This window comes from Lolium rigidum, chromosome 4, assembly GCF_022539505.1.
Source record: "Lolium rigidum isolate FL_2022 chromosome 4, APGP_CSIRO_Lrig_0.1, whole genome shotgun sequence".
NCBI classification, from domain to species: Eukaryota; Viridiplantae; Streptophyta; class Magnoliopsida; order Poales; family Poaceae; genus Lolium; species Lolium rigidum.
The window spans coordinates 273787232-273797992 of NC_061511.1; the positions used below are offsets into that span (position 1 = coordinate 273787232).

Sequence of the window (10761 nt, forward strand, 5' to 3'; positions counted from 1 at the left end):
TGCGGTGATGGAGATTACCATCTCTCCAGTGCATCCTCACCCACCGCCACAGGCCAGCTCGTCTGCACATCCCTCCTCACCGGCCCACGTGAGATCAGGTCATCCTTTCCTCTCCTCTTTGTCTCCCCCTTATCACATTTTTTATATGCCTCCCCATTCAATTTTCATTCACGTGAATTTAGTTCTTTTAGTTGTGTTTCAGTCGTTGGCCCTGTGATTGGTAGCCTAATTTTTCCTAAAAAAGAACAGAGACAAGAACACATTTCAGAGCTGCAGCCACAGAGAGTGTTGTCTACTCATGGCCTACTGATCTACAGAAGAAATAATTTTAGTATGTAATCTATGTGTACATATACTTTTTGCAGAGATCATTATGTTATATTGCTCATAACTTTGTTTCATATGGCGGAGGCTTCACCCCGTGGAGTTGAATCGAATTGGTTGTTGCTTGTGTTGTTAGTTTTGTGTGATGTTTGTAGTATCTGTTAACCTGCCTTTTTTTATAATGGTTAGCACATGTCAGAGTTCATGTATTTCTCTTCAGATAGCCAATCTTTATAAAAAAAATATTTGTTAGTACATGCTATGCAGTATTTTCCCAGGGGATATGCTGATAGCTAACACCTAAAACATATAGATGCTGCCTAGATTAATCAGTAATCAGAGAATGTTTATTAGTTGCAGCCTAGGTAGACACAAAGTTTCTTGCATTGGTGGTCCCAAGAACTTTACTCAAAACAAGTGTCTTCCTTTCAAAATTATCTCTTTACTAATCTACCTTTTTTTTGCATATGCTGGTCCATTTTTTGTTCATTACCTTCATATGGTTTCCAAGGAAGATAAATTGATTACGTACCTTTGTTTTCTGAATATTAGGTGAGCCACTCACTACAACCAGCTACCCTCTATCCATGCTGTTGTGTAAATGTTTCATTTTCTTTATTGCAGTAATGTAGTTCACGGATGCGGTGGTGTGGGACAGGGAGTAGATGACAGCGTAATAAGAGGATCACGGCGCTTGCACACCCATTGAATATTTTCAGAAGGTTCACGATCAAATTCCCTTCCATATAAATCTTGAGTGTAGCAGAAAATATGTCATGGTAGGCCTGCATGAGGTAAATCAGAGTGAGCCAAAGGGAAATGTATATGCACTTACCTATTCCTATACCACCCACTCTGGAAATTTAGTGAAAGGATTCTCCAAAAAGAATTAGCTACAGAATTACGCAATTAGACATTGAGTATCCATGTGTGGGTACAACTGCAAATATTTAATTGGAAGGACCAAAATGCAGATGGACTCTTTAATTCATTTGAAGAAATTAGCTCCTCTCACAATTTATCAATAGAAAGGTGAGCATCCTCCTTTCTCTATCTGCTCCACTTTATTTTTGTTCGATGTCTAAAATTTCTGGTGAGCTCTTCTTATGTTGTGCTTCATTATCTAGGATTTTTTCTCCCCTTTTGTGGTGTGCTCCGGTTTGAACCAAGATTGGTTTTTTGGGTACACAGGTCACGATGCTGCATCGGCAACAAGAGGTTAGGGATTCGTTCATTGCAGGTTCGAGCCCACGCCATTGTCTCTCTTATTTGTCTCCCTATCTCTACATCTGCTTCTTTTTCCTGATTTTTCTGTGGGATTTCTGTTGCAGCGAGCGTGAGAAGGCCAAGTTCCTCAGCCTTATATGGCGCTACCTCTGTTAATTATTTGTTAGCCACCGCATTATGAGCTCCTATTTTGGTTAGAAGTTTGATAAATCATGCCCAACGGGGCTAACTATAAAAGTTAAATGTGTGAAAGAGTCACAATCCAATTCCTCATTTTCCTTCACAATTTTGCTGTTGCTTGTTCTTGTCTATTGTGTATGCTTACATTCTGGTCTCATGAGATGTCCACCACGTAACGGTTAAAAGGAAAAGTGGGTGTTAATTTGATTTGTAAAGAAAAGGAAAGGTTGCAAAAGGAATTGATCTCAGCTGTAGTGGGCTGCTTAAGAGGTGAGAAGGCCTCTAAAAAAAGAGGAAGAAGTAATAGTCAGCTTCAGCAGCAATTCCTCTTCTCACTTCCGCCAGGTTGTTTTACATAGGGCAGGCTGCGAAAATGGATCGAAAGGAGCTCCTTGACATAGAACTTGTCTATCGTGCCTAGAATTAGTGATATCTTTATATATGTAACTAATGCACTAAGCTGTCACCTTCTGATTCTATCTGCTATGCTGTACTGTATGACGTATACTGCTACTGGTGACTTGCTGATCACCCATTTGTACAAAAAACGTGTCAGTTCTATCCTTTGCGCTATTTTGTTATAGGTGCCTTTGCATTTTATTTCTTGCCGATTATCACCATCTATTCACTTACTGATTATTACCATGTTTTGCGTGGGCTCATCATATTTGAACATCTTATTGCTTGAATCTCATTGTTAACTTTCGGTTTGTTTTGTATGTAGCATATGGCTTCAATTCTGGCTTGGGTCTTTGTTTTATATGTAGTGTATGTACCATATGGCTTCAATTCTTGCCTGGGTCCGGTCTTTGCGCCGGGGCACAACGGTTTGAACCCTATGTTTTATGACCAGCTTTTGTGTATTCATGGAAGTGGGAGGATCCACAATCTGCCTCACAGACATTTTTATGAATGTGTTTCTAGGATTAGTTAATTTAAACTCAGTTTATTTGATTCTCACGGTTCTTCAAGTAAATTGAATATTTTTTTTTGTTTAACGTCAGTCTATATATGTGTTCTTTGATGCGATGAATTGCTATGTTCTACGGCTCTAAGTCTAAAAGGAATTAGAATTATTGGGTGACTGCCATATTCTTGTGTGCCTATTTTACATTAGTTATTTATTAGTAAAAGAGAGAGCCAAGCCAAAGAAACATGTTTTGTGATGTGTTTCTGTCCACCATTTTCATCTTCCTTTTTTTCCTTTCGCAGGTCTTTCATGTGCAGCTGCCAATGATGTGGTATTGACGATGGTTATGCACATAGGTTCTAGAGGCTGATGTTCTCAGTAACAATGTACTTGCCTCTCCATTCCTAAGCGCTTTGTAGTTCTTTGATTAACTCGGTAGAATACGTACTGGGCCATTTGTGAATCCTTTTGGTGCTGAAGATGAGAAGGTGCTTGTTATGAACAACCCTGAAGATATTTCTCCTACGTGCTCGACAGGTGAAGCATGAACAGTTGGTACATGATGTCCACCCAGGTGTGAGCTAGGTGGAGGCGTGAATTGAGCGAAGGCTGGCGGCGCGGAAGCGAGCGTGGGTCACGGGCGCAGCTGAGTGGTCACCAGCGTCGAGTAAGTGATTTCTTTTTTTTCATAAGATGTAATGTCTTCTGTTCAGATGAATTAACCATGGATGAATAGAGGTTGGAGGATGGGTCCAGGTTTGACCACCAAATTCTGAATATGTAGCATTTGTTCTATCTGGATAAATAACATATTTATTAATTGAAACCTTGAGTTAGGAGATTTCTAGGGAGCAAAAACTGAAGTGTTTTCAGTGATATCACTGATCTGCAAAGAGTGTGCCAACTCTACGGTAGTTGGCTATTTCTTTGTATGTTATAAATAGGTTCTAAAAGTGGTCTTGGTGAAAAGTGTAGTTCCATAAATAGCTTTAAACCATGTATACTGGATCGGAGATTGTACCATATTTAGTACCATAAAATTGATCCTCATATCATTAGGATTTTGGTTCCATGATGATAGGTAAGGTTTTGAAATTTAATGTCCTCTTCTCCTTTTCAGGTCCCTGAGTTGGTTAATGTTGATTTTGCTCAGGCACGGTCCATCTTAGGGATCAAAGAGAGGTGGCTCAAGCGATACGGGATGGTGGCGAGAGGCGGCGATCGCAGCGGACGGTGCAGCAGACTGGACATGCTTTAGAAATGACAGTCAAGACAACATGTCTTGGGGAGTGGTGCGATTGTCAAGCGACAGCGTCTAATTCCGACACAACAAGGTGAGCTTTTCCCAAATCCTCTTTGTTTCTATCTCTGTCTCTTTCCATCAAGCTTGTGCGATGTGCTATACTTTCTTATCTTTATTAGATAATTGTTGGCACTTTCAAGGACCCATTACACCTCCCCGTGGAATTACTTGATATGTTGTGTAGCGTGAGACCCATGGTTTTTGAGTCGCTGTATAGTCGCTGAATAGTCGATGTATAGTCACTGAGTCGTTTTTCAAAAATCATGGCGACTCGCGACTATACAGCGACTTGTGGCGACTATACATCGACTTTGGTCGACTATACACTGAGTCGCAGCCTCGACGACATGACTTGACTCGGCGACTCAAAAACCATGGTGAGACCCATTACGCCCCCTGTGGACCCATTACACTTCCAAGGGCTGCATATAGTGTTGTGAGCCTTCCCAGTGGCATCCTTTTTAGTCTATTGATTTGAGGCTATTGCTACCTACCGTGTAGTTTCATGCCTATGCTCTGAATTGTTCAAGACTTCTTTTTCTTATATTGTTTTCAGGACTATCACTCTCCATGGGCGCCATGTCCCCCTTCTTGAGCTCCTTCCCCTGTCACAGTGGAATTAGCTATGCATCGGCGTCATCTGGCCGCCAGCGCGTCCCTGACTCTACTAGCTTCGGGCGGCAGAAGGAGCGGCGGGGTCCGAGGCGAGCAGCACGGCGGCACGCCACGTCCGACCTTGGCTAGGAAGGAGAGCAGGTGTCCGCGGCTGACCCTTCTTCTCCCTCCCCCATTCTTTTCTGCCTTCAATCTCTGTTTCTTTAGCTGAGTCAGTTTTCATGTACTCCAGTTCTGCGTAGCTGAAGGTGAATTGCCTCTTTCTTGATTTCCTGTTCATGTGCTTGGGTTCTGCATAATTGGATGTTGTGTTTTTCCTAGCTCACAAAACTGATTGAGCTTTCTACCTTCTGAACTTTAGTATATTGGCATATTGGCCACGCTTCAGTTTAACTTATATTTTTGGTCTCACTAAATTAGCATGTTGACTGATCCAGCCATGCAGCAGAGGAGCTGATGTATGCGGTAGCATTGGCCGGCCAATATATGGTATCAGAGATATCACATTTGTTTACTTCTCTCTCGCAAATGTTGCTGGCTATATCATAGTTGTACCACAAGTTCACTTTGCTGCCTCCACCTGGATGCCTTTGTGTTGTGCTCTCTGTGCATTCCTAACAGAGTATAAATGGTTTTAGGATTTAGGGTTGTATAGTTCATATATTCTTTATGCAAAAAAAATCTACTGATTTTTCTTTGCGATACCACTCTTTAGATTGCCTTGAAGAAATATTATATTCTATTTTCTCTGATTTCATTGCTGCTAATAAAACGGCTTTTGGATAATGTAGTGTAGACCATCACCTATGCATTCCGGCGACAGTGCTCCACCTTGATGCCTTTGTGCTGTGCTCTCCGTGCATTCCTAACATAGTATAAATGGTTTTAGGGTTTAAGGTTGTATAGTTCATATATTCTTTATGCGAAAAAATTCTACTGATTTTTCTTTGGGATACCACTCTTTAGATCGCCTTGAAGAAATATTATATTCTATTTTCTCTAATTTCATTGCTACTAATAAAAATGCTTTTGGATAAGGTAGTGTAGACCATCACCTATGCATTTTATGGCGACAGTGCTGAGTATATATGACAGCTTCTGATGTTTGTGACTGTCTGTGCATGACCTCGGTCTGCCAGTCACTATGGCGACCAATTGAGTAATTGACCACAGGTTGATAGACTGGTTCTACCATTCAGCTTAGTAGTCAACTTATTCCTTTTGCTTGAATCTTCTTTGATAATGAATGACAAAAAGATTCTGGATTGTTTCTGTAATTGCCTTTCCAGAAAATGAACCCTCCACGTGCAAATATGTAATTATCCCTTGAAAGATGCTAAATTAAATTAAGATGCACAACCTAAGTAAATGCCATGTTTAAATGCTAAATTAAATTAATTCTTTGTTTGACTGACATATACAAATCTTGAGTTCTCAACTGTTCAATAAAAAAATAGCATTGTTTTGTTTTGAATTTGTTAATCCTGGTGGCACACTGATAGCCTGAAATTTTATCCTCTTGGCAAGAACGTGAGCAACCATCCTTACCTGCCGAATTATTGCGGAGCAATGCTGCCAAGGTAACCATTCACACATAACCTTTCACACATGTTGCTTTTTAGAGAGCTTGATTATTACAAGGTGGGAATTCATTGATTCTGATCCATAATATGCAGGGCCCTATTGTACTACTTGTCTTGCTTGTTCTCTTCGCATTTATATTCTACTAAGAAGCCACACTGCTGATCCATGAATTATATATGATACATGTGCAGAATTCTATGGTTCTGAGAATTGCTATTTTGGTTGTACAGGATTATGTTCGGTGGCCGCCCTCATGTGTTATGTTCTTTTCACCCCTTAGATGATTATTTTGCTCATACTGAGTTATGTGGTTTTTCCGTGTTGGGTTGGTTGGTATGTCCTTGCTTATTTTTGATGTAACACATGCGTGCTTATAATGAGAAACAAGGCTTACATGAGCATGGAGGATTACTGGTCAGTATAATTGGACTACCTGGGCATCAAGGCATCAAGTATAGATTGCAGAGAAGGACGAAGAGTACATCCTTGAGCAGTAGTTCAGTGATGCCTGGTATGTCTGTTTATGTTGGGATAATACAGCTTTGTTTTAAGGAATTTGGACGGTGTTGGTGGATTTGAAATGGTGGAAGGAGAAATGAAGCTGAGGCCGTGTGCCCATATCAAAATGTACAAGCCGAATATCGAGGTTTATTTTCTTTCTTTCCTGGAGGTGCTTTTGCTTTTTCTTTGAAAGACTACTGGAACCTGTGTTTCCCCTTTACAACCAATTCTTAGTATTGAACTACGTATTTTGCTATCTGGTTCAGTTACATTTTATTCACTATTCATTCGGAGAAGATATGCCATTGGTTGGGGTGACACAACGGCATGTGTTGCAGCTCGATGAGTCGGCCCAGCCAGGTCATGCTCCCTGAGTAATACTGCTTTTATGCTTCTCTTTTGAATTTCATAAATTTTATAGATGTATGCTTGTACCTGAAAGTTAGGATTTTGATACAAAACTAAACCTTTGTTAGGAAACCCCTTGGATAAATAGGTAATCTTGATCGAGGAACTATTCCTACCCAGGCTATTATCATTTTGTTTTGTGCAAACAGAGATCCAACGCTAGAAATATTCTTGATATGGTCAAGGTTCTGTTGTTCTCTGTAGATGAGGAAAATCTTTTGAATCAACATAATTGATATATATTCCCATTTTAATAGCATAATGCTTAGTCATATTGGTTGCCTATACTTGCTATGTATTAACCAGTTAGTTAAATAATTCTGATGACATCTCTGATCTATGGGAATAAAACAGAATTGTAGGAGTTGGCTCTCACATGAGACCAATAAAATGAGTATTTTGTTTAGTTTTCTTTTTTGCCTTGTTTGCTTACTGGAACAAGCATCATATTATTGATTTATGCCTTATTTGCTTTAGGCCTTCTGTTATTTCATACGTTCCAGTGAACCTGAAGAATTGATATTATATATCCCTCTTCTGTTATTTTTAGCAAACAATCAAAGTTTGATCATAGTGTAGGTCATATGCTAAATAGTTTGTTGGTTGCATCTAAACTCATGAGACATCTGTTGGCGATTCCAAATTTAAAGTGAGTTTCAAACGATTATGTCCAATAAAGTGTATACCAAAATGAAATTCTTTATGTTTGGCTGAGCTAATGTACTTAAATTCAGAAAATATAGTTATTCTGGTCTGACTTTACCCACACAATATGTTATATGGTGATATGTGATTACTTTTTTTTCTATACACCACTTTTGCTGGTGGAAGCTAGCAGATTTTTGGCATGTATAAACTTATTGGAAAACCCTTCTAGGTATGCATAGACTGAGTGTGCTTGGATCCAGGCCACCTCTCTTGGATTCCTATCAAGAGCTCGGCTTACGGCACAGCTGTTGACCAAGCGAGAGTTTTTGTGATGAGCCAGGTGCGCTCCTGGAAGAAAAAGAGGATGCCACAAGGGAACCGTCGCCGCGTGGACGTCGCAGTGCCTCCCACACGGTGTTATTGTGGTAGCATATCATCGCTGCTCCAGGCGACCCCGTGGTGCTATCCACATGCGTTGTCGGAACATCCATTCCATGATTCCGCCTACACCCACCTGCCTGTAGCCTGGGAGTGTGTCGTCTGAACTGGAGCCTGAAGCACGCTGCACGGTAGCAACCAACATTGCTATCCATGTTGAATATTGCTGCTGCAGGTTTGCTCAACCTCCACATTTTTGTTTTCCCCACTCTTGTGTACTATATTGACTTTGTTTTGACCTCCAGGCCTTCTATAGACTACATCTAATCTCTTTCTTTTCTCATCATGCAGCAGCCAGGAATGCTGGGGATAGAGGTCGGTGAAGACCTTGCTTGCCTGTCGAATAAACCAAGTAATGAGAAAATCAAATAAGCTGTCCAGGGACTGGTTGTGGTAAGTGTGCACTATTTGAATCGTCCAATTGTTGTTTTAAAGTTGATTGCCTTAATCCACTATTTCGCCTAAAGGACAGGAATATGGATTCAATGAAAGACAAACACTATTTGCTTAGAAACGTTTCTGTTGTTTTTTTCGTACTTTTTAGTTTGCGTTGTTTACTCTTTGCAAAACACTGATTGTCCTCTGCTCTTTACATTTTTGAGGTTTAATAACAATTTGCCTCTTGAGTTCCACATAACCATGAACTGATGTACGTAAGTGCTCATACCCCACTAAGTTCATATGTATAAATCTGGTGGGTTGGAGTTTGCTGTGAAAGTCCTGAAAAAACATGGAGGACGATGACGGATTAGATAGTGCAGAGGAAAATAATATATGGTGCATCTGGCCTATCCCAGTTTGCCATTTTGAAAAATAAACAACATCTATCTGTTATGCGTATGTTGAATATAACAATACTCAGTTCGGTGCACATTTCTGATTTTTATGGTAGTATGTGATAAGATTTCTGAACTTCAATTTTACCATAGAGCACAAAAGAATATAATAAGTTATATGTATGAGATCAGGTTCATTTGTGATTCTAAAATAGGGACCTAGGAGTAATTTATTTCTCTTGCTCACTGTAATTAACTAGAAACATATATTGCTAATAATAGGAATTTCTGTTGAAACTCAGCTCAAGCTTAATAAACATTGAGAGCAGTGATGTTTTCTTTTATTGTCGAGAGTGCGAAAGAAATCTGAATAATCAAATTTCAAGGTTAGAGTTTTCTTTCAATATCCATCTCCACGGTTCCATATACGTGTGTTTGGATGCCATGCCACCTTAAGTTAAGTACAATGTATGTATATATCATGTTGCGTGGTCCATCCAGTGACACATGTGCAAATATAAAGTTTCATCATGCTACAACGCTTCTTGAGAGAAAAGAACATTCGGTATTTTTTTCCTGCAGCTCAAATTCCATATTGTTTTCAGGTTGTTCTTCACTGCTTTGTGTTCTTCAACTTTCTGTTCAGCCTGATACAAAAAAATGCATTGTATTGTTGTACGATATACCTCTGAACACAGTTCAGCTAAAATGTCGCTTGGACAGAGCACTATTGTTTCTTGTTTTTGTAGAGTTCTTATTACGATTCCCTTTTAGGTGTATGAAACACTTCTTTTCAATTTCAAAAGCAGTTGTGTTGGGTATTTGAGAATAGTGGCAGCACGACATGAGGGTATGACACTCTGGCAATTGGTTATACTCCCTTCTCTATTTTGTATTGTTGGATATATTGACGTAAGTATGATACGTTAATAATGACTTAGATCTATTGGTAAGTTCTTGGTTGGCCTTTCCTTTCTCACTCCATCTGTGTGTTTATTTGATAACTACTACAACATGCAGGTATAATGTGTGGGCAACTTTTTCCTTGGTTCTTCAGGCTGCATTGCAATAGTTGGGGAGGTGTTGGAGAGGAACGGGAATTGTACAAGCTGCAGTCTCCTCGTAATCATCCTCCCTAAACTTTGGTGTGTCATATTTGCATTTGTTGTACTGAACTGAAGTTTTAATATTGTAGTCCTCGGGTTTTAATTAATTCGGAAACCTAAATTTTATACATATTGGTGTTTGTTCTATGCTTTTTAGTGATGATCCTGATGTATATTTACTGGAGAATAATAATATTACTTCACAAAAGCTTCTTATCAAATAAGACATCGGAGTAACAGTAGGTATATTTCCTTGATCTACCAATATTCCTTGTTTGTTGAAACATGTGGTTTGTAAATATACAATGCATTCTTCGCATCAGATGATTCAGGGGTTGACATAACGTGTCTCTCCTATGCAAATCATTTTTATTACCCTTGTACATATGTTTCCGTTAAATTTTCTTTGTTTAAGAAGCACTAGCTGTAGCATGTCCACCATTTATCTATTTTCCTATTTTTCTGTTCATTGCATTCGCTTATGCTCCAAGATGCATCTCAAAATACTGTTGTTTGTGTTGTGTCCTCAATCCGAGCATATTTTGAAGTGGTTGCTTTGAAATTTTACTTTCCTAAAAGAACGGATGTCCACCAAATTTATCGTTTATGGTATATCATAACCTGCGGTGAAGTTCCCTAAACACTTTCTATATGGCCTAGGGTGAGATAATTGTCATCATGCATCTAGAATGAAAATGGGATGCTCATATATTTCCATCCTTTCAGGGCACTCCATTTTCT

General features: G+C 39.4%; 3 long non-coding RNA genes across 5 annotated transcripts; all 3 read left to right on the plus strand.

The window, feature by feature from the left end:
• The first annotated feature begins 1144 nt into the window (after nt 1-1144).
• On the plus strand, nt 1145-1730 carry LOC124650619. The gene is made up of 3 exons (XR_006987075.1): nt 1145-1356; nt 1516-1564; nt 1656-1730. It is a non-coding gene; the product is annotated as an uncharacterized LOC124650619 (long non-coding RNA).
• Nucleotides 1731-2942: 1212 nt separating this feature from the next.
• On the plus strand, nt 2943-3854 carry LOC124650618. Its single transcript, XR_006987074.1, has 3 exons — nt 2943-3027; nt 3179-3308; nt 3762-3854. It is a non-coding gene; the product is annotated as an uncharacterized LOC124650618 (long non-coding RNA).
• Nucleotides 3855-8209: 4355 nt separating this feature from the next.
• Nucleotides 8210-9986, plus strand: LOC124650620. 3 transcript variants are annotated; one of them, XR_006987077.1, is made up of 4 exons: nt 8210-8313; nt 8430-8531; nt 9689-9826; nt 9935-9986. It is a non-coding gene; the product is annotated as an uncharacterized LOC124650620 (long non-coding RNA). The 3 variants fall into 3 exon arrangements; XR_006987076.1 differs by lacking the exon at nt 9935-9986 and having other exon boundaries at nt 9689-9902; XR_006987078.1 differs by lacking the exons at nt 9689-9826; nt 9935-9986 and adding an exon at nt 9197-9273.
• The last annotated feature ends 775 nt before the right edge of the window (nt 9987-10761 follow it).